This window comes from Eretmochelys imbricata, chromosome 11 (assembly GCF_965152235.1).
Source record: "Eretmochelys imbricata isolate rEreImb1 chromosome 11, rEreImb1.hap1, whole genome shotgun sequence".
Classification (NCBI taxonomy): Eukaryota; Metazoa; Chordata; order Testudines; family Cheloniidae; genus Eretmochelys; species Eretmochelys imbricata.
The window spans coordinates 35,814,652-35,839,966 of NC_135582.1; the positions used below are offsets into that span (position 1 = coordinate 35,814,652).

The window sequence follows — 25,315 nt, forward strand, 5'->3', positions numbered from 1 at the left end:
AGGGGGCTATACAGAAATAAACATCTTTTGCCTAATGTCCACAAGGAGACAGAATAATACATATCCCAAACTGACCATCTCAGATACACTCCTGCCTTTGGCCTGCCCAGTCTCTGTTCCCTCCTCCATTGTGGCTGCCCACAATCACGAAAGATCAAGGATTTCCCTACACCTCCCCTGAATTTCCCCAATCCTCCCCACCCCCCATTACATGCAGTGCTGCCAATTTGGTTGTTGGCTGGAAATTTGAATTGAAGTTGAAACAATACACACTTTAAAAGCATATACAGTACGTGAGAAAATACTTGTACCTGAGAAAGCATAACGGGTTTGAAAAAGTATGAACAAAGACTAGCTTCTTCATACAGCTGTTATTTATGACAATGTCTGCACATTTTGGGGGGCTATTTGGCCTACCTAATGATGTCAAATTATGATTTGTAAGCAAGGTCTGAATGAGCTCTCCCCTGACTGCTAGTAATGAGCCAGGGGTGGGTGGAAAGGCTTCAGGACCAGACTGTATTTATATGAACACATATGTATTTATATGTGTTTATATGTATTTATATGCCTAGGTATCTAGCAGACAGAGCTGTGCTGCCAAGTGATCACTTTTAGCTGGTGTTGGGTTACAAATCACTTTAGTATTGAATTTGGGGGTCATGAAATGTTATTATCCTTATTGTATGAGTAAAGGGCAGCAGAACTGTACGTAGTCTGCCTGAATGAGGGGGTCTCCCTCAATGCTTAATTTGTGCTAGGGCTTGCCAGGGCTGAGCCTCGGCACCTCTAAGCTTGGCAGTTCATAGCCCTGAGACCTCAGGGCTTGCCACATCAGTTATGAAAGTAACAAACTTGCTTGAGCCCCAGCACCCCTCTCATTACAAATTAAGCACTGGTCACCCTGAAGTGAACTGCACTCCCTGATCAGGAGGTTTGGATGGCATATCCTAGTGAAAAGAGAGAGGGGGAATGGGGCACAGGTGTTTTGTTTGGTGGCATGGGCTCTGCCTAAGAGACACAAGCACTATTTGACCTGCCCCTCTCTCCTGTTTAGAGATAGAGCTGATGAGGCTCCATAGAGAGCCTTTTGGTTTGTTAAGTGTCCACTAGAGCTGAAATCAGAGATAATTAGGTTTAAGTGCTTAGACCTGCTGTGGGACAGTGTTTCTGTGGAAGAGACAGCCCAGCCTGCACTAGCAGCAAGGTTCCCCCACAGAGATGAAATCACTGAGAGCTGGGTGGAATTTTGAGACCCCAACTCACAGAGGTCACAGCGGCAGGTGGCAGCAGAAGGTGATGGTGCAGAACCATTGGGGACAGAGAGGTGGAGCGAACAGTGGCATGATGAACAACAGTGGCCAGAGCATTTGTTTGTTGGACTATGTTTTAGAGACTTCTGATTCTTGTATTAAGTGATGGGGTAAATAACATTTCTTTATTAATTTTCCTCCATACCCAGTCAAGATTTTATAGGCCTCTATCATATCCACTCTTAGTCATCTCTTTTCCAAGCTGAAAAGCCAGTCTTTTTAATTTCTCCTCACATGGAATCTGTTCCACATCCCTAGTAATTTTTGTTGCCCTTCTCTGTACCTTTTCCAATTCTAATATATCTTTTTTGAGATGGGGTGACCAGAACTGCACACAGTATTCAAGATATGGGTATATCATGGATTTATATAGTAAAAGTGGACGAGCTTGGTTTGCCAGGCTGATCAGCCAAGCCAATACTGACAACCTACATGAAAAGGCTGCAAAACACCATGGCCTCTGGACTGCATCAACATGCAGAAAGCCTTATAAGCCAGTCACTGTCAAAGCCAATTTTAGCCAATTAAAGTACTTAATAATGCTGTTAATAATGTTGGAGACACAACTCAGTTTACGTGAGCCAACATGGCTTTTGCCTCATACTTTCTATTTAAGCAAGAGATACCACACACTAAAAGCTGGAGGCCAATTTTAAGTGAATTGTCATTTGTTAATCCTGAAGTTGGACACTGGTTCTGAACAAGACCACAGCAAATGCTCACTAACTTTCTGCAAGAAACTCAGCTGACTGGTTAGAAGCATGCAGTACAACAGTGAAAGACTCAGTAGTTGAAAAAGTGAAGAACTCTCTCACCACATTCAGAAAGTTTCCCTACATGGCTGATGAATGCACCGATGCAAATGGGTGTCAAGTATTAAGTTATTGCATATGTTATCTTGATAGCTGTGGTAGGCCAGTAGATGCATTCTAGATGTTCAGGTTATAGAAGAGACATCAGCTGCATCTGTGACATCTAAGAGTTAAATGTTTGTAAATTGAACCCCAAACAGATGGCTGCTTGTGTATTTGATGGAGCTGCAAACTTCTCTGGAAGACATAGTGGAGTACAGGCTTTGCTCAGAGAAAAGCATATCTCTAAACTCTCCTATACACACCGCAGAGGCCATCTACTCCAGATAGTACTAGTATAGCTGCAGAATCTTCAAAAGACATTAGCAAAGCTATAAATTTAATGCCTGTATTATAGTCTTTTCAGCAAGAGTCCAGAAGGACTGAACATCTTGGAAACAAAAGGAAGATACACTGGGACTGAAGTTCAAATTAGTCCACCCTGGAAAAACCTGCTGGCTTTCTCATTAGCAGTTCTTGGCTGTTGTCTTAAAATTACTGCAACCATTATTACTGGCTTTGGAAAGTATCTACCCAGATCTAAGTAGTGAGGATGGTGGACTGTTTTTGTTACTAAGTTCAGAAAAGACTATTGCCATGCTCTCTCTGGTAAGTCTACTGTTGAAACCACTTGGGTCATTAAACAGCGTCATCCAGGCATCTGCTACAATAGTAGTAGATCTTTGTCCAGCAGTAGAAGCTACCCTTGGATCAATCAGACATCCACTGAAAACATATTGGAAGAAACAAAGGCTTCAGTCCGGAAGTTGACTAATGAAGGCACTTATATTGACTCCTTACATGAGGAGGGCAAGACGTATTTGTCAAGCCAGTTGAAAAAGTACACAGACTTGATTCTTACAAATCTACAGTAGTGATTTCTGGATTCTGCTCAACTTCTACATAGCTTTTACAGATGCCTGTCTTATAAAACACCTACAGCCTACAGTTGAGTGGAGTGAGGTGCTACCAGCAATGGGGATGCTGTGTTACCAGGACAGAATAGAGAATTTTGAACACAGAGTGCACATCATACAAACAAATGAAGATTTAACTTCAGCTTCTTCTTTATCATCACTAGTGGTTCGACCCAATCTTTGTGCTATGTTTCCTGGTGTAACCGGATGCAGACTCACCAGCAGTGCCTCCTGCTGGTCGTCTCAAGGAATTAGCGTTCCAGCCTCCGGAGCGCCCTCTTCAGGCCAGTGTCTCGCCCTGATGCCGGCTCCCATGTCCCTCCCAGGACACTGGTGCCCCTTTCATTGGGTGCTGCCCCTGGCAGTACCCCACAGTTCTGGGTCTCTCCCTCCCAGGGGAACCCCCACCCACTATCCCTACCTCGCCTCAGTCGTAGGCTCCTGTCAGTCACCAGCTAGCCCTCGCGCCCTGGGGCAGACTGCAGTATGAGCCACTCATCACAGGCAAGGTGGGGTTTGGACCTGCTGCCTCTGCCCACCCATGGCTGCCCCCTGGCAACCCCAGTACCTAATAGGCCTTCCCAGGTCTGCAGCCTGTGGCTTTCCTAGGCCAGAGCTCCCTGGCTCCCTTGGCCTTTCCCCAGCCCTGCTCCAAACTAGGTCCTCTTATTCAGATCTCTGCAGCCAGGTCCCCCCTCTCAGAGCTAGAGCTAGAGAGAGAGAGTTCTTCTGCTCCCGGCTTCCCTGGCTTTTATAAGGCCCACTGGGTCTGGTTGGGGGCTTGGCCCCCAGTTACGGCTGCTCTGCCAATCAGCCCAGCTCTTCCCCTGCCCCAGCCCTTTCCAAGGGCTATCTAAAAACCCCTCTGGGCCCGAGTGTGTGTCTACCCCGCTACCCCAGCATGAAAGAAGTAGGAATTCATCTCTTGCTACTCCCAATCACAACAGCTGCAGTTGAGCATTCTTTTTCCTCATTGAATAGAATTTTGTGTTCTGAAAGAAGTCACCTTCTGCATGATCATATCATGAAGGACTGGAAGTAATGGACACACAAGAAGACACCAAAGAGTTGTGCAAAATTACAAGAAACCAGGAAGGATGTAGATGTAGTACTTCATAGTAGGCTTGAGTAGCCAACTTTTAATTTCTGTGATTTTAAAAACATGAGTGAAATCTAATAAAATGGTCGTGAAACATTTTTCCGTTTTTACTATGGGGCTATACAGCCCACCTTCGCCCTCACAGTCTCAACCCTTGTCAACCCTTTCCCACCCCCCATATATTCAAACACTCCCCCTAATTTCAATTCCTGGGGAAAACACAGGGGAAGATGGTGCTACAGAAGTGGCTAAGTCATCCTTCGGGGTGGGTAGGAAGATCCTTACAGAAGGTATGCCACATGCACAGATACAAAGAACACAAGCTGCAGCAGGAAGTTTGAATTTGGCATTGAATTAGCCCTGATTGAGGACACGCGCCTTTGAATATTCCAGTGTAAAACTTGTTTGGATCAGATATCCATTGAATACTGGACTCTGGGTGCACACAGTACATTTTGCAGTTTTCTCACTGAGCTTATAAAATGTGCAGATAAGGAAGGCTGTACTAAGCATGCATGCATATCTAACTTAGCTGCATGTTGAAAGACTTAGTGAAGTTGTGCAGTGCTTGGGCAAGAGCTATACAGGCACACTTGTCCCATTCACTATCTGTAAAGTATGTAAAGAACACTTAAATACTTGCTAAGGTTCGTGGAACAATGGGGTCTTTCAGGCATACCTTATAAAGTTTTAGAGGATTGGGCACTGGTGGTATCTAACAAAACAAAAATAAACTCCCAAATGTGGAATTACTTTTTCCTTCGTTAGTTCACACAGAAAATTCTGACAAAAACTTTAAGGCTGCCAGTGAAGTATTCAAAAACCAGGGAACTCCAAAGTTACAGGTACACCTTTACCTATGTTTGTGTGTACAGCACAAAGTGTAGTGGGTAATATTGTGTATTACTCTGTCTATTCTAGACAAAGTGCATTAAAACAAATGCCCAATAAACAAAAATAGAGCAATAATGAAAGATTGTGGCTCATGTAGACCACCTAAGTTTACAACTGAATTATCTTGACGCTAACTGCCTCGTTTCCTAAAATACATGAAAGGATTGTTGAAAATAAAATGCATAATACGAGGGTATTGATTAACTTAACATTGAAACATTTTAGATGATTTTCTTCTCTGGCAAGTCAGTTAAGCTATATTGGACTATTAGGACAAAAAATGTAAGAAGACAAGGACACAGACATTTACAAGATGCTATATGCATATCTAAGGTTGGGGGTGGAATATTATACCCTAGATATAGTATGCAATCATCTAATTAGGACAGTATCATAATTCATATTGCATAAGATAGAAAAATTAAGTTATATGTAAAACCTTAACTGTATTTGTATTATACGTAAAACCTTAACTGCATTTCCTGAATTTTGAATGCTCAACTGGGTAATCTTACCATTCTCCTAATGTTCTTTTTTTGATAGAACACTTGAGTCAAAACTGTTTTTTGAGTAAGAAGAGATACAAAAGCTGTGTGATCAAATGGTGTAGACACCATGGGCCAAACAAGTCATAACAAACACGCACTATGTCTTATTTCTGTAGAGATGGCCTTGAAAGCCTCTTAAAACTACAATGATGTTTCACTGAAATTCCATCTTAGTAACTGAGTAACAAAAGGCCCTATTTACCAGGATTTCATTTACTTCGAGAAAATAAAGCTAACAACACATGGCAATGAAACCTACCTTTGCAAATTTATTTTAAATCATATGAGTTTTTTTTAAAATAGAGATGCCTGCATTTAATATAAATTAATATCACTGTATTAGAAAAGAAGAACATCTCCCTCCATCACCTTGTTGTTTTTAAGTGTCTATACATCTACACTACGTAGACTGGCTAGTTTCTAACTCTGGTTCTTATTCACAAGGTGTAATATCAAAATTGTATGATTCTGTATCATATGTACATTTTTAAAAGTTAAATCCTTAAGAACTGGAACAAATAAGTTTAGTTTAAAAAATCTGTTAGAAACTATTTTTAAAACGTTAATGCTTACATTCAACTTTTAAACTGAAACTTAGCCAAAAGAGTCTGAAAGAGAGTATAGGAACATAGACGCTGATCCAAACTTCAGTGGGATTTGGATCAAGCCCTTAAAAACCCCTATAAAAAATGCACATTTTAACATTAAAAAAATAGAATTATGATATTTTCGGCCCAACTAAGATATTCTATACATACAATTTTCTCCATAAAGGTACAGTACAATAACCACAAAAATTAGGATAGAGAAAAAGGTATGTGTGACAAGTAGTCTAATAAGCATTAAATCAACTCAATGAAATAAAGACATTTCACTATTTTCTTAAGATATTATAGGATTTTTAAAAATCATATGCGCTTATATATGGCTACATTATATGTATTTAAAGCATTGTTTGTTTAAACTGTGCAACCACTTATCCCGCACAGACACTACAGTGAATGTTACAAACTTATAATAAATGCCCTACCCTTTTTTGAAGAACTATTGGAGTAATCGCTGGCAAAGTTACCCTTCTTGCATATAAGTTCATGTCTGCTCTTCACAGAATTAGACTAACAGTCTCCGTTCAGGTCATACATGAAATAAAGTAAGTCCCTGGCAATATTCCTTGGAGCCTCAGTTCTCAGAACCCAGTACCTTAGAGTCCGTGCAAAGAAACAAGAAAGAATGCAATAAATGTCACCCTGCTTATGTGAATCCAACCCTACCCAAAGCCAATTAAGGAGGACTCTGGGACAGGACTAACTAGCAACCAACCAATCACAGGGCTTGCAAACTCCTCCTTTGTCCTTGTAAATATGTTCTGATACTTTTGTTTATGGATGATATTTAAAGAACCAGATTAACAAGTATTTAAATCACACAGGAGCCTCTCCCCTACACCTCCATCCCCCCATCCTCAAAAAAACAGAGCAATTGTATGCCTTCTTTGCTGGTCGGAGAGAAAGAATTGTGCCTTTTGTTTAGACAGAACATCATTATACTTTTAAATTGTAAAAAAGTAGGCATATTTAGATTACATTTAAAACATGCTGTTCTTAAAAGGACTTAAATTAAAGCAGATTATGCGGTAGATATGGTTAGAACTATGAGATTAAAATATGTTTTAAACACAAGCCTCTTTTGATCAAGTATGTAGGTTCTAAAATGTTACCCATACTAGATTAACAAGGTAAACAATCTACAACAGTTCAAGTCAAAAGTTCATAACATTTCAAACAATGATGTGCAAGATACACAGCTATTGCAGTCTTTTTAAAAAAAACCACTGAGTAAATTATTTAGTGCATGTCTGAGTACTGTACATATCCTTGAAATGTTCAGAGCTGACTTGGCAAATACTATATTAATCCATGCCAAAACCACCTTATCCTTGTGATGGTGTGGGGGCGGGGAGAAGAATAATTGGAAGATGAAGATAGCCATTTATGCTCAGAATGTGGTGGGGAGGGAAAAACTGATTACAAGCCACATTAGTCAGTGATTTAAAGAATTAAATGCTGATGCGTTAAAGAGAAACAATACTATCATCTATAATTAAACACTCAATACAAGAGTCTTTCAAATAGCAAAAATATATAATCTAAACATGCCACTGGTACTGATAGGGCACAATTAGAGCTCAGAAATTCAATGTGCCCATTCATGATTTTAAAGTTAGGCATGTGCTTGATCACCTTGGTGAGCCCTGAAGTCAATAGGGCTTAATCACATTCTTAAGTACTCTGCAGAATTCAGCCCTGAATCAGAGCCTTAATGCTCTTTTGCACAGAGCAATATGCAGATTTAAAAATAAACCACAACAACAATTTAACCTGTAGTATGTTGATGCTGTTACCCATAGCTGTTAAAGAATGACAAAATATTGTCAGATAATAGGAAGTACAGGCAAACATTTTCCTGCAGTTTCAAAATCTATTGGCCTTGATTATGACATTATGAATAGCTTATGTAAACTGACGCAAAGTCATAAAGGGATCTAGACTGGAGGCTGGAATCTGATCCTTGTCGAGTTAACTTGAATCATTTAGTAAAGTCATGAAACCAATTAAAATGTGCCAAAAATCTTTTTGTTAGCTCAATGAAAGATGCTCGGTGTTCACTTTGGTTCGTTTCACGCTCGGGCTACAGAAAAACCAAACTCATGGTAACTATGTAATCTCCCAAATATTAGACATGGTACTCAAACTTTATACTCTGCTTATCTCAAGATTTTAGGTAAAGAATTCATTATATCTATGTGCTGGAAATTTTCTAGGATGCAGTTACTCTTGAAGGTCAAATTTTAATCTCCATTCTATAGCATCTCGAATGAGCATCTCCTTCTACTACCACCATTCTCAGATTGGCTACAATAAATGTCAAGTGTTTGATTATATATTTTTTTTCACCTTTTACCCCAGAATGTGACTTTAAAAAATTTGCAGTAAAACTTGAGACACAAACGGTGTTTGCAGGATTGGGGCTTCACACTTTACTCTCAGGAATACAGTTACACATGCACAAGTTTGCAGCATTAGGGCTTTAAGATCCCATGATGATTTTTTTAAAATCTTCTAGAAAAAGTGAGGTTTAAAAAACAATAATAGTAATCCCAATATATTGCACCAACCATTTTACTGCAAAGAGAATAAAAATATTAAACTGATTTTGGTTCTTACCCTCGGGTCTTGAAGTTCCTTATCTGCTGCCAAGAATTTCAATGCTTTTCATTGTATGAATAATATTTTCCTGTTTGTCTATAAGATGAGGCAGAGGATTATTTTCCCCAGTGAGACTATTTGTGTTTTTTCTGCTCCAAGCAGACATATTGACCACACCAGGTATTTTCTTACTTTCCAAGGTTTTACCAAATGTTTGAGTTTAACAGGAAGCCATAATTCAGATGATGTTGTTTTCAAAACCATACCTACCCACATTGTACATGTCTGTTTTCAAAAGTCATTCTAAAATGGTACTGTGGGATACTTCCATTTCTTAATTATTTCCAAATCAAATCAGCACACAGTTTAGAAAAGACATCTTTTAAACTTGCATAGAGATAAAGCCAGAAGAGATCATTAAACCGCCTGTATATCACGGGCCATGAGTTTTCACCTACATTAAACCCAAAATATTTTAGTGACACCAAAGCATTTTGGTCCTTGGGAGACTAACTGTGTGCCACAGGCAGAAAACAGCAGAGACTAAGGTGCCACTAATGCCTGAGGTCCCTGCAGTGGCAGAGAATTGATTAGGTAAAATATGTCCAGATGATCCCAGCAGCCAAACCATGCTCCATTTTGTAGGGGGGGGGGGGGATGAGAAACCCCCAAGGTCCCAGCCAATCTGACCTGGGGGAAAATTCCTTCCTGATGCCAAATATGGCAGTTAGTATGACCCTGAACATGTGAGCTATCTCAAGGGAAATTAGTTTAGGCTACTTTCAGTTACAAGCTGTGTGCATGGAATATAAATAAAATACAGGAAATACTCAGGCAAAATAATATTTCAAGAAGATGGTGGAATAGACCTGACAGTGGTTTTCCTGGAAAGGAAAAGGGGACCAGTATTTGTCTAGGCCTTGTTTGACCGTTTCCATGTGTGTCTGGCAGCATGCAAGTGCCAATTTCCACCTCCCCCATGCCATTAGCTATTTACCTTTAGCTATTTCATCTAGAAAGAAGATTCTCTGCACCACCTCAGAGCACTGGTCCACCCCATATGGTACCCCATCTCTGATGTTTCAGAGAAAGGCAAAAAATCCAGATAACATATGGACAACTGCATTTGGGGAAAAAAATCCTTCCTGATCCTTACAGGTGACCAGCTGAAGCCCTGAAGCATGAGATTTGATTATAGTCATTATCTTATAGTGCAGAGCTGCAAGCATTGCAAGCGTATTGAAAGCAATTCAGTCAATCCCATTCTTACTATGGTTCCTAAAGGAAAAGGATGAACAGGACGAACTTTCAACTGCCAGCTCTGCAAAGTTAAGTTGAGGTCTGCTTACCTCATTCATCAACTTCAAAGAGAGATTTTTTTCAGGCTAACTAACACATTTTGTACATGTGTTCAACTCCTTTGCCTTCTGTGGGTTGAAGTTATTACTGATCTGGCTCTAGAGCAGCAACTTAGTAAATGTCCATGTTGATGATGCACAAAAAATAGAATCCAGCCCACTCTATGTTTGTACCACTTTGAACTAGTTTAAATCACTAAAATAGCAGATATTACTCTACATACATACAGGGAGTAGATCAGCTGAGTAAGAAGGTGCCAGTTTTTCCCATAGTGCTTTTGAGAGTAACTACACTTAAATGTATGTCATATTGGATAATAAATTCTAGAAAAGCTAACTACATTTGTCATCACTCTCTTTATATTAAAAAAAAGTAACTAAGGAGGAGAGGGAGCGGGAAAATGTCTAAAACCTGTGGAAAGCTCATGAAAATCAGCAGCTACAATCAACTGTTTTATCAATAGCACACGCAATAGGGATACACTTCTAGTGGTGGAAGGCTGGTCTTATAAAGGCCCGGGCCCAGGAATAATGAGAGCCGAGTTCTGTTGCTGCCACAAATACAGCATGTGAACTTGGACGAGTCACAATCTTTGTGCCTCAGTTTCTACTTCTTTAGAATAAGGATACCACCATTGAGAAGCTAGGTTCATTAATGTTTGTCGAAAGAGCTTTGAGACCTTTACATGAAAATGCTACAGAACTATTATTTTAACCTAATACATTAGTATTAGATGACCATAAAAGACCAGTATATACTCAGTTAAGTCTGCTAGTCATACCATCTGCATTTCTTTACCAGAGACACTGAATAGGTCAGACAATCATCCTTCTGGATTTCTCTCTTTACCGGAAGAATCAGAGTTATACGATCAAGGTTACTGAGGAAACTCGTTATATGGTAGAGTTGCATTTTTCTGAAAAAGTATTTTTTTATAAGTAAAACTGAAGTACACAAGACAAAAAATTTCAGACTTTAAAGTGCAATTTGGTTCCTTGCATAAAATGGAACAAGGTCTTATTTCCAAACTGAACATGGAATGTGATTTCAGATATGCTTGAAGTAGGGCTGGAGTAAATATTTATTAATTCCCACGTAGAGACAGCTGCATTAAAATGTTACGCCATAAAACAACATTCACAGTATATATATCCAAATATTTAAACTTGAATTCTAGATACCTAGGAAGTTTACAATTAAGATTAAATAATCATCATCAACTATGTACCTCTATTCCTCCACATCCATCTTCCACCTACTTAACTTGCACTTCTTAAAACTAGCATGGTACAGTATAGAATTCCAACAGCACGCTCTTCAGTTGTAGGAGGATACCACCACATCGACCTCTCCAGCCTATATCGTGTACAAGCCATGTATAACATCATCCATTTCAGGGCAAGTTAAGGGCAAAGCATGATAGCCTTGAGATTCTGAGCCCTGTACTGAAAACTGAACCCAGATTAGTCAATTGGTGGTGCTCAGCTGACAGCCAGGTGCTGGTACTGCAACCAGGACCAAGAGGAGGCAAAGAAACAGGTGTACTGTGTACATTTTGAAACCCCTCTACTTCTTCCCTCAGGTGGGATGCGAGCATATTACAAGTAGATTCATCACCAAATTTGGTCAGCTGGCTGTAGCATTAGCTTTCTCAGCTTGCGCTGGATACTGACAGGAATTACTGCTCACAAACCGGGAAGAATTAGTAGGGGAAGCAAAAGTGGATGGGAACCTGGGAGGCAGTGACTATGAGATGGTCGAGTTCAGGATCCTGACACAAGGAAGAAAGGAGAGCAGCAAAATACGGACCCTGGACTTCAGAAAAGCAGACTTTGACTCCCTCAGGGAACTGATGGGCAGGATCCTCTGGGAGAATAACATGAGGGGGAAAGGAGTCCAGGAGAGCTGGCTGTATTTTAAAGAATCCTTATTGAGGTTACAGGGACAAACCATCCCGATGTGTAAAAAGAATAGTAAATATGGCTGGCGACCAGCTTGGCTTAACAGTGAAATCCTTGCTCATCTTAAATACAAAAAAGAAGCTTACAAGAAGTGGAAGATTGGACAAATGACCAGGGAGGAGTATAAAAATATTGCTCGGGCATGCAGGAGTGAAATCAGGAAGGCCAAATCACACCTGGAGTTGCAGCTAGCAAGAGATATTAAGAGTAACAAGAAGGGTTTCTTCAGGTATGTTGGCAATAAGAAGAAAGTCAAGGAAAGTGTGGGCCCCTTACTGAATGAGGGAGGCAACCTAGTGACAGAGGATGTGGAAAAAGCTAATGTACTAAATGCTTTTTTTGCCTCTGTCTTCATGAAAAAGGTCAGATCCCAGACTACTGCACTGGGCAGCACAGCATGGGGAGGAGGTGACCAGCCCTCTGTGGAGAAAGAAGTTGTTTAGGACTATTTAGAAAAGCTGGATGAGCACAAGTCTATGGGGCCGGATGCGCTGCATCCAAGAGTGCTAAAGGAGTTGGCGGATCTGACTGCAGAGCCATTGGCCATTATCTTCGAAAACTCATGGCGATCGGGGGAGGTCCCGGACAACTGGAAAAAGGCTAATGTAGTGCCCATCTTTAAAAAAGGGAAGGAGGAGGATCCTGGGAACTACAGGCCAGTCAGCCTCACCTCAGTCCCCGGAAAAATCATGGAGCAGGTCCTCAAGGAATCAATTCTGAAGCACTTAAAGGAAAGTGATCAGAAACAGTCAGCATGGATTCACCAATGGCAAGTCATGCCTGACTAATCTAATTGCCTTCTATGATGAGATAACTGGATCTGTGGATGAAGGGAAAGCAGTGGACGTGTTGTTCCTTGGCTTTAGCAAAGCTTTTGACACTGTCTCCCACAGTATTCTTGCCAGCAAGTTAAAGAAGTATGGGCTGGATGAATGGACTATAAGGTGGATAGAAAGCTGGCTAGATTGTCAGGCTCAAAGGGTAGTGATCAATGGCTCCATGTCTAGTTGGCAGCTGGTATCAAGTGGAGTGCCCCAAGGGTCGGTGCTCGGGCTGGTTTTGTTCAATATCTTCCTTAATGATCTGGAGGATGGTGTGGATTGCACCCTCAGCAAGTTGGCAGATGACACTAAACTCGGAGGAGAGGTAGATACGCTGGAGGGTAGGGACAGGATACGATACAGAAGGCCCTAGACAAATTATAGAATTGGGCCAAAAGAAATCTGATGAGGTTCAACAAGGAAAGGTGCAGAGTCCTGCACTTATGATGGAAGAATCCCATGCACCGCTACAGACTAGGGACCGAATGGCTCGGCAGCAGTTCTGCATAAAAGGACCTAGGGGTTACAGTGGACGAGAAGCTGGATATGAGTCAACAGTGTGCCCTTGTTGCCAAGAAGGCCAATGGCATTTTGGGATGTATAAGTAGGGGCGTTGCCAGCAGATCGAGGGACGTGATCGTTCCCCTCTATTCAACATTGGTGAGGCCTCATCTGGAGTACTGTGTCCAGTTTTGGGCCCCACACTACAAGAAGGATGTGGAAAAATTGGAAAGAGTCCAGCGGAGGGCAACAAAAATGATTAGGGGACTGGAACACGTGACTTATGAGGAGAGGCTGAGGGAACTGGGATTGTTTAGTCTGCGGAAGAGAAGAATGAGGGGGGATTTGATAGCTGCTTTCCACTACCTGAAAGGGGGTTCCAAAGAAGATGGATCTAGACTGTTCTCAGTGGTAGCAGATAACAGAACGAGGAGTAATGGTCTCAAGTTGCAGTGAGGGAGGTTTAGGTTGGATATTAGGAAAAACTTTTTCACTAGGGGGTGGTGAAACACTGGAATGCGTTACCTAGGGAGGTGGTGGAATCTCCTTCCTTAAGAAGTTTTTAAGGTCAGGCTTGACAAAGCCCTGGCTGGGATGATTTAGTTGGGGATTGGTCCTGCTTTGAGCAGGGGGTTGGACTAGACCTCCTGAGGTCCCTTCCAACCCTGATATTCTATGATTCTATGAATTGAGACGTGACCCCTGATCCATTGTCCTCCCACCCCACATCTCTTTGCATCATGTTATCATGACTGACCCAGTAAATAGCTAAGGAGTTGGGGAGATGGAAATTGGCACTTGCATGCTGCCAGAGAGACAGACTGACAAACAAGGCCTAGACACATGCTGGTTCACTTTTCTATTCCAAGAACAGTTGTTCTAAAATGAGTTTACAAGCTCTGCAGGCTGTGCTAAGAGACAAACGTCTGTCAAGTTTCAATATTTATTTTCCCAATGGGAGTAAGTAGTAATATGCATGGAACTTGACAGAAGGAGCACAGGCTGCAAGAGAGAAGAGTTTGGGCGAAGATATCAGAGCAGCCTCTCTACATACATGTGAATGGAATGTTAGATGCAGATGCAGCACCACTGGGAATAGTTCTCTTAATAAAGAGTCAGTTTAGTTTTAGAAACATGGAGTCCTGTCACATAATTACCTAGCAGAGAGTACATGAAACAGAGTGAGGATACAAATATCATCCTGAGTAGAATCATATTCAAGGCCTCAGAAGCTAAGCAGGAATAACTTTCGCCGGGAATAATTACCATGAGTCACTCATTTGAGGCCTCACTAAGTAATATGTTCCACTAGCATGCAGTTCACAGTGGTTTCAAAAACCACTGACATGGAACTCACACATCTTATAACCTTCTGGCAAAGCTCAGGGTTTAAATAAATTCTTAAGGTTAACACTACACAAAATCCAGGACTCCTGGCTATAATCATTTTGTTTTCAGGCATGCAGACGTGAAGGAACAGCTACTTCCCTGCTCCACTCTGCAGGCAGGGCAGGGCACATGTGTCCCCCTTCTCAGCCTGCAGAGCGCCAGGAATAGATTTCATTCCCAGCCTCACTCCAAGGCACCCTTTTTCCCCCCAGACAGAAATAGTGAGAAGTGGTTCTGGGACGTGGGTAAAATGCTGCCAGTTTCTTTAGGTGTGGGTTAGAGGTAGGCAGGAACTGGTTTTCCTATCCTGCAAAGATTTTTAAGATTTCAGAAAATTTTCCCATTACACATTGGGATGAACCTGAGACCTTTCAAAAAATATTGCAAAAAAGAGACAGACCAACCCACCCCACAATAGCCTGGTGTTAGTGCACTCACCTTGAAGACGGGAGATACAGCTTCAAATCTCTGCTCTGCCTGATTTAGAACAGGGATTTGAACCCAGGTCTCACACATCCCAGGTGAGTGCCAAAACCACCAGGGTACTGTGGGTCAAGAGAGGTTCTCTCTCTCTCTCTGCCCAGAAAATCCATCGTGGACCTGAGACAACTTCCTGATTAAAGTTGTGCTAAAACCAACCCATTCCCACACAAAGTTTAGTTTTCATCAAAAAAAGGTTTAATTGAAAAATTCCCCAGTCAGTTTTAGTGGTGGGGCTGGAGGAGTTTTGGAAGCAGACACCAGGGACCCGACATGGGCTTGTTGACTACACACACACGTTAGATGGATATAAAGAGTCTACTACTGTTTGTTTCCTTTCCCAACACCTCAGTTTCTATCTTTATCAGAAGCCTAGTCCTAGTGACTCATTTCCTCTCCCCAGTAAGACCCTGTCATATCCCCCATCTACTGTATTTGCAGATATACCACCAACTCCTCACTCTGGCTAAAGAAGCTGAATAGCTTCTACTTGTCAACCTGTTCAGGACTCAGGCGCATCTCTAATTCAAAGCACCCCAGAAGATGAAGACAAAAATAACCGAGTTGAGTTAGTTTGTCTCAGCTGATAAATCACATTGAATATTTTTCTTCACTTATATGGCATAATTACCATGCAAATTTTAGTCTTCAAACTAATATCCATTGTTGCCATAGAGAGTCCATGCATTACTTCAGCTTTTGTCACCTTGTCCTTTAATATGCTCAAATGTATTACAGGACTTCAAAGGTCACCATTCACATGTACAAATCCTCCACCTGTTAGCCCCCTGCTTCATGTGTTAAAATTAGGGCTGTCAATTAATCGCAGTTAACTCACGTGATTAACTCAAAAAAATTAATTGTGATTAATTGCACTTATCACAATAGAATACCAATTGAAATTTACTAAAATGTTTTTGGATGTTTTTCTACCTTTTCAATATTGATTTCAATTACACCACAGAAAACAAAGTGCACAGTGCTCACTTTATATTATTGAGGGTTTTTTAACAAATATTTGCACTGTAAAAATGATAAACAAAGAAATACTTTTCAGTTCACCTCATACAAGTACTGAAGTGCACTCTCTATCGTGAAAGTGTAATTTACAAATGCAGATTTTTTATTTCTGCTTACATAACTGCACTCAAAAACAAACAAAAACAGTGTAAAACTGTAGAGCCTACAAGTCCTACTTCTTATTCTGCCAATCACTAAGACACACAAGTTTGTTTACATTGACGGGAGATACGGCAGCCTGCTTCTTATTTACATCACCCGAAAGTGAGAACAGGCGCTTGCAAGGCGATGTTGTAGCTGGCATTACAAGATATTTATGTGCTAGATGCGCTAAAGATTCATATGCCCCTTTATGCTTCAGCCACCATTCCAGAGGACATGCTTCCATGATGATGATACTTGTTAAAAAAAAGAGTCAATTAAATTTGTGACTGTACTCCTTGGCGGGAGAACTGTAGGTCTCCCACTCTGTTTTACCTGCATTCTGCATATATTTCATGTTATAGCAGTCTCAGATGATGACCCAGCAAATGCTCGTTTTAAGAACACTTTCACAGCAGACTTGACAAAAACACAAAGAAGGTACTGATATGAGATTTCTAAAAATAGCTACAGCACTCGACCTAAGGTTTAAGAATCCAAAGTGCCATCCAAAATCAGAGAGGGACGAGGTGTGGAGCATGTCTTTAGAAGTCTTAAAAGAGCAACACTGATTTGGAAACTACAGAACCCAAACCACCAAAAAAGAAAATCTACCTTCTGCTGGTGGCATCTGACTCAGATGACGAAAATGAACATGCGTCAGTCTGCAGAGCTTTGGATTGTTATTGAGCAGAACCCATCATCAACATGGAAGCATGTCCTCTGGAATGGTGGTTTGAAGCATGAAGGGACATATGAACCTTTAGCGCATCTGGCACATAAATATCTTGCAATGCCATCTACAACAGTGCCTTGCAAACGCCTCTCCTCACTTTCGGGTGATGTAAACAAGAAGCAGGCAGCATTATCTCCTGCAAATTGTAACCAACCTTGTTTGTCTAAGTGATTGGCTGACCAAGAAGTAGAACTGAGGGGACTTGTAGGCTCGAAAGTTTTACATTGTTTTGTTTTTGAATGCAGGTTCTTTTGTACACAATTCTATATTTGTAAGTTCAACTTTCATGGTAAAGAGATTGCACTACAGTACTCGTATGAGGTGAATTGAAAAATACAATTTGTTTTTTACAATGCAAATACTTGTAATAAAAATATAAAGTGAGCACTGTACACTTTGTATTCTGTGTTGTAATTGAAATTAATATATTTGAAAATGTAGTAAACATTCAAAAATATTTAAAATAAATGCTATTCTATTGTTGTTTAATCACGTGATTAATTTTTAATCGCTTGCCAGCCCTAGTTAAAATGAGTAAAGTGAGTTATAGAACTCCTGTCAGATAACATGGGCTTGAAGTAAAGCAGGTAACATTTAATTTTCAATGCTGTGTACCTATTTTATCCCTATGCCTGTCTATTCTAAAGAGTAATTTAAAGGATGCAGTCTATGTTCTATTTATTAAAAAACAAAAATCACATATTTTCATTCTTGTTCCTTAATTGAATTTTAGAGGTGAAAATTACAGTGGTATAATGTTCTAATTCATTCTAATGGAACTTAGTAGCCACAAAATTTCTCAAAAGTACCACAAATTATTCACCCATCAACAAAAAAATGTGGTAGATGGCACACTGGTTAGTTGTCTACTTATCTTCAGACCCCTGCCCAAATGCACCATGTTCCAAAGATGGCTGAATATCATCAGCTTTGTATAGTTTATCTCCAGTTAATAAGGCAAACAAAACTAAAGTTGGTCAGACCATCTTTGACTAAATGAAAATTCACCAAAATATTTTGCAAAGATATATCAGTTTCACTGGGAAAGAAGGTCAGAGTCTGTGTGACTTAGAGCAGAGTTTTTCATCCCAGATCACTCTCTAGCAGAGCAGGGACTTGAAACTGGACCTCCCACATTCCATGCCAATGCTCTAAGCACCAGGGTACAAGGAGAGAGTCAGTTCTCATAAGAAGGGACCAGAGAGCACCCTGGACCCAAAAAGACCTTCCTGAACTGAAAAGCTCAGGTTTTGATTCAAAAAGAAACATTTCAATACAAATGTATTTCTGCAAAATGTTCAAAAGGTTTTGTTGACATTCCAGCATGGAACAAGAACAAATTTGATACCTTGAACGTTGCTGTGAAACGGAACTGTCAGTCTCTGTTTTTAGCTCTACACAAAAACACAACTTGCAACTACATTTAATTTAATATTAAAATAGGTTTTAAAAACATTGTTTCAGTGGGGACAAACAGTTGTCAGAAGAGACCAAAGAGACATTCAGATAGTAAATACAACCAAGAAACACTTTCATACCAAAGTCTACAGGTATGGTCATCTGGTTAATACACTAACAGGGCCTCAGGAGATTTGGGTTTTACCTCCATCTTTGCTACAGATTATGTGTATGAGCTAGGAACAGGGGCACTATGGGGGGGCAGCCCCTCCCAATTGGCCACAGAGCAGGTGGTGTGGTAAAAGTAGTAGTCCTGGCCAGTCCCAGCAGGTTTCTCTTACCCAGGCCTGGTCCACTTACCAGGATGCCCCAGACGCAGGTCCCCGCTTCTGTGAACCCTGGGCTGCCATAGGCAGCAAGTGGCTAGGGCTAGAGCCTCCCCAAATCTATTTTATGAGCCACCCCTACATATGCCCAGTGTGGCAAGCAAAGCTGCATATCTAGCAGCATCAGGGTCAGGAAAGGGGCAGGGTGGGGCCCCACTTGTGTGCTGGATTCTCAGCAGGTGGAACTAGATTCCTCAGTCCTGGCAGGGGAGTGCTGGCTCCTGAACAGTGCTTCCCTGCAAGGTTCACTGGGACAGGGCAGGAGATCAGAGAGTCCCTGGGGAATCCCTGAGGTTATGAGAGGAAAGAGATCCTGAGGTAATGACCAGGGTGTGGGAGGAAAGTGGGAGGTAACCTGGAAAATTCTGGTTGTGCCCCTGCCTGGGGAACTGAGAAAGATTCAGTGTCTTGCTCAAACTGTAAAATAGGAAGAATACTTCCCTATATGAGAGGCTAAATTAATATCTATGAAACGTTCAGATATTATGGTGATGAACACAGAAAAAACCTATAAATAAAAATAAAATCAATGCTGGAATGTTCTGTGGCCTTAGACTATTCATCTGCACAGCTGCTGTAGGGATATTAGTCCCCACCATGCATATCAACTGTTCCTAAGTTTAGATACACAGTGGAGACAGCTGAAGATTGCTTTCTTCTAGGTTCTTGACTACAAAAATTGAGAGAGAAGTCACATTAGATAGCATAATACAGGGTTCTCCCGCTCCTCTGGCCATTCCGCCCCTCCTGTTCTATAGATTGCTAAACTCCTCGTTACAAGCAATTCCTGGAAATCTGTGTATTTTTCAACTCTTTGCTATTCATGTACTAATTGATATCCTCAAGTTAAATCAAAGAAGATTAACTCCAAAGCTCTGCCAACTCAGTCATAACAAAACCATTGTATTTCATGTTTTCTTTTCCCCTTAATATATCAATAACTCATAGTAATGAAGAAGAGGGTTGGAAGTTTGTAAGAATGTTTTCTTAACATTTGATAGCATTTCTATGTCATTATCAAGTGCTTGCAGCTGCTCACAAACTCAAGGTCTTAAAGCAATCAGTAATAGGAGTTCTCATAACAGAACTAATATAAAAGCCTATTTATAACCTAAGTGCAGGCACAAGCTGAAAATTTCAGTTTTGGGGTCACAAGACAATTTATACTATCTTGCTTTGCTGCACATCATGAATATTGTAGCAAGTTCTGAAATGCATACACATATATACCAGTATTTAGCACATATACTTGCCACACAGCATATATATATGTACCTGAAATAGGAACGTGACAGTGTATCTGTGTACTGATTTAAAAAAAAAAAAAAAAGATGTGCATGCATGCACGCACACAAACAAACACAGTGACTTCTCAAAGTTAAGCAATATCATGAAATCTCTATCTGGAGCTGCTTGAGTGAGTAATTTCACATATTAACAAAGCTGTCATTAAAATGGCTGGGCCAAACTGGCAGCTTATTAGCAACAGAATGCCTTCCCATGACAAGCATCAGAGTTAGGGACTGAGAAGAGGAGGGAGTTTCCCTTGTTGTTGGCCATCTCATTTCTTCCATCTTGTCGTTACTTCCTCCCCCCACAGTTGCCTTTTTTGTGTGAAGAGGAGGTTACCTCTTTTAGATCTCCCTAGCTAAGAGACTCATTTTAGAGCTATAAGACAGGATGAGTCCATTTGCAAAAGCACTGTCTTTAAGAACTCCCTTCTCCCTACGCAAGCCTGCAAGGGAAGAATATCTTGTGATAAGAGCTTTAGACATAACTAAGGGGTGGTCTACACTGTGAACTTATATCAGCAGAGCTACGTCCACACCTGAGAGATGTAGCTATGCCAACCTAAACCCCCCATGTAGACAGTTCTAGGTCAATGAAAGAAATCTTCCATCAAACTAGCCACTGCATCTCAGAGAGGTAGATTAACTACAGCAATGGGAGAACCCCTCCCATCGCTGTAGTGAGTGTCTACACTTAAAATGCTGCAGCTGCACCACTGCAGCTCTTACACCACCAGCTGCTTATGGCAGAACTCTGCTTTATATGGCTTTTTCTGGAGTGAGAGTGCTCTCCGGAGGATAGTGGTTTCTCCAAACTAGATTACTCCTCTTTTTCCTAAAGGATGTCAACCCCTGCTTCCTGCAACATACCATAAGAAAAAGTTCCCCCAAACCTAGGTGCTTGGAAAAAAAAAAAAAAAAAAACTTTCCCCAGCTGGAATTTACCTAATTTCCTCTCTGCAGCTAGGGCATACATAGTGGAAGCCTATCTTGTCTAAGGAAGGTCAGAGAATTAACCCCTACACCTCCCTAATAAGTCCACACTACAAAATTATGTTGACCTAACTTATGTTGGCATACAGCCACTGCAGTTAAGTCACTTGTGTGTGCACACACTTGGCTTCTTGTGTCAGCAGGGTGCATCCTCACCAGGAGGACTTGTATCGATTGTATTGTCAGGATGGAGCATTGTGGGATGGCTCTTGAATGACAGTAACAGGTGACATAAGCAACGCAGCATCTACACTGATGCTGCATTGACCTAACTACATCGACCATGAGTTTACAGCACTAAAGGAGGTGGTGTTACTAAATTGGCATAGAGAGGCACTTATGTCAGCAGGAGCTAAATTTAAGCGAAGACACTTCCACAGATAGGTTTCAGGGCCACCCATATGGGGGGGTGTGGGGGGGGCAAGTGGGGCAATTTGCCCCAGGCCCCTGTGGGGCCCCAACGAGAGTTTTCAGGGGCCCCCCTGAGAGTTTTCAGCAGCACTTCAGCAGCGGATCCTTCAGTGCCGCCGAACACACCCGCAGTGAAGGACCCGCCGCCACTTCTTCCGCTCCATGTCTTTGGCAAAGTGCCCCAAAGACCCAGAGCAGAAGGATCCCGCCGCTGAAGACCCCAGGCCCCCTGAATCCTCTGGGAAGCCCTGATAGGTTGACATAAGCTGCCTTGCGTCGACCTAATTGTGTAGTATAGACCAGGCTTAAGACTGAAATGTCGTAGTAGAAAGTTGAAGTCTGGGTGCTCTGAAACCCAATATGCTGTATCAGTCTTTGGCCCTGCAGGAAAAAAAAAGTGCACCAAATTAATAATTATTTGTTGTAGTAGCAGCAGCATTTCAGGAATGCCTAGGAGCACTAGCCATAGACCAGGACCCCATTTTGCTAGGTGCTGTACAAACACCGTACACAAAGATGGTCCCCCTCTCCCAAACCCCTTACATTCTAAGTAACCAATGGATGGCCAAATGCTCTACCATAAAATTAAAGGAGTACTTGTGGCACCGTAGAGACTAACCAATTTATTTGAGCATAAGCTTTCGTGAGCTACAGCTCACTATTTATTTGAGCATAAGCTTTCGTGAGCTACAGCTCACTATTTATTTGAGCATAAGCTTTCGTGAGCTACAGCTTACTTCAAGTGAGCTGTAGCTCACGAAAGCTTATGCTCAAATAAATTGGTTAGTCTCTAAGGTGCCACAAGTACTCCTTTTCTTTTTGAGAATACAGACTAACACGGCTGTTACTCTGAAACCTACCATAAAACTGTGATCTTAGTGGCCTTAGAGTTTTTAAGTAATTTTCACCATCCTCTTTCTTACTGAAAGCAGGCTTTCCTTACCATCCGGGTTCTCCCGATTCAAAGTTTTTAGTGCTGAGGGGAGTGAACAGGCTGAGGAACAGAAAGAGAAACAAGATAAGTAGCAAAGTCTCAGTTTCTCATGGGCTACGTGAGTGAAAGCCAGTCTCATGTCCAGATGAACTGTTCTCATTGGGAAGCTAGAAATAATCTTAAATGCACTGACATTGCAGTGGTAAACTTAGTTATGTAGGTGACAACTAGGATCCAAGTGTGATTAGAAATTCCTTGCATTCTAATAGCCTTCAAATGACAGCCCGTTTAGAATGATCAAGTGTCATCACAGATATCCCTGTATAGCGTATAACTGGAAAGTAAATACATGCACAAGCCAAAGCAATTTTAATTAACAGCTACTTTTTAAAATTACTTTATATACATTATCAAATCTTAATGTCACTGACCAGGTTTAGCTGTTGGTATCTGCTTGGCAGTATGTTCTGTATATTTCAATATAAATTCTTCCTGTTGCAGCTACATTTTTATTTTGTGAGTGTTTCTCCCTAAATTCATGTCACTTTCTCTTTTCAGAGACCTCTGAGTACACATCTTCACAATTTAATCGTTTCCTATTTTTAGTTTGGATAGAAATAGAATAAAATAAAGTTACACACATACACACCCTTAAGAGCTTCACAACCATTTAGAATGCAGCAGTCCAAAGATGCATTAGGATCACACCATTCTTCTGCAACAAAAAAGCTGCACAGTAACTAAGAATAGAAACCATGTTGAATTTGATTTACATTGATGTAACAAATTAAAAAAGCCAAAAACGCACAAGGTGGAGACAGAGTCATAATAAAAGCTTTGATCCCAAAACATCTTAGTTTCTGGGAAATTCGCACAATACAGCTTATGGAGAAAGCTATCAAGTAGTTAATATCTCATCCAGTATTGATGACCAAGTTAGTTTACAAATATACAGTACAATGCCCTGATCCTGCAACTGGATCTGTGCAAGCAGAACATTGCACTTGCATGGAACATCTCTGAATTCAGTGAGACTTTGCACAGGTTTGCTCTCATGGTTTGCGATTGAGGCCCAGACAATGCAGGCATACTCTTAGCAAAAGAATACAGAGATCCATATGTCTAAAACATAAACTGGATGAGATTATTGCAACCCTGGTTCTTCTTCACATCTTGCCTCCAGTCAACCCTCGTTTTGGTTGGTTATCCTTACTTGGCATGTCTAACATTCTAGCTCTTTGGGAAAAGAAAATTGGTTGAGATTTTGAAATCAGTAAAAAGGGAATGAACCACACATCTTCCATTAACTTCAATTGAAAGTGTATGGCACTAGGTCTCCGGTATACCTGTGATGCTTTCTCGGCATCCAGAACTGAAAGCCACCCTATCACCCTCCTGCCTTAGCAAAGGAGGGGTATGCGGATGCCATAATGTGTGGCAGCTCCCTGCCATCCCAGTCTGTTAGCCAACCAAACAAACTCTTTAGGACTCTGCCACTCCTAACTTTGCCTTGCAGGATAACCGTTGGTGTACTTCAGTTCCAAACACTCCAGAAGGATCTCCCTGCAGCATCCAGCCTGTCACTGTATGCCCACAGAAATACAGATCTGCTGTCTCCAAAGGGACAGAATATACACCAGCCTGTACATCTCACTTAAATATAACAGCACTGAGATGAATTTATAATAAAACAAGAATAAGTATTACTAAAGAACAGAGATTTAAAAGATGCTAAGCTGAGATAATAGAAACAGAAATGGTTGCAAATAAAAACAAAAGTATATCATGTTTCTAGGAGACTACATATAACCTTAGCAGGCTCCAAGTTTTGGCTAAAGCAGTTTTCTCATCTATCTGTGCACCACCAACTCACTTAGCTGGGGATTCACTGTTCATAGATGCCAAGAGCACTGAGCCAAAGCAAGGTAGTACCAGTGGAATGGGAGGACAGTAAGTACGCTTCCAAAGACTGCGTGATGGGTGTGGAAGCAAATATGGATACATCTACACTACCCGCTGGATCAGCAGGTAGTGATCAATCTATCAGGGATCAATTTATCGCATCTAGCGTAGACACAATAAACCGATCCCTGATCACTCTGCCATCAACTCCTGTACTCCACTGCGGCAAGAGGCAAAAGCGGAGTCGATGGGGGAGTGGCAGCAGTCAATCCTGCGCCGTGAGGTAAGTCTACCTAAGATACACAATTTCAGCTCCAAGAATAGCGTAGCTGAAGTCGACGTATCTTAGGTCAATCTTCCCCACCCAGCATAGACCAGGCCTAAGAAAGCACTTACCAAAAGGCCATGTAGAATGTGTTGCCTTGGAGGGTAAATAAAAAAAATAAGGGGGAGCTCTCCAGGCACCTCAGAGTGGTGGGAAGAAATTTCTATATCTTGCAAGCTGGCCTTTCTAGAGACATAGATGAAGATGACACTTCTTTCTATATGTGTCTCCATATAGAGGCTAAGGTGCAAAAGGAAATCAATACAGAAAAGAAGAAAAAACCACCACACACACACCCCTTGTCAGTTTCTCCTAGATTTTAAAAAAAACAAAAAAACAAACAGTCTACAGTAGGGCTGGTCAGAAATTTTCCATCAATACTGTTTTGACAACAACAACAAAATTGTCAAAACTTTGTGTTTTTTGTGAAGTGTTTGCTTT

General features: G+C 41.2%; 1 protein-coding gene across 1 annotated transcript in view; it reads right to left on the minus strand.

Annotated features, from left to right (window-relative positions):
- Positions 1–25,315, minus strand: part of GRB14 (growth factor receptor bound protein 14) — a 100,880-nt gene that overhangs the window by 63,640 nt on the left and 11,925 nt on the right. The window lies entirely within an intron of this gene.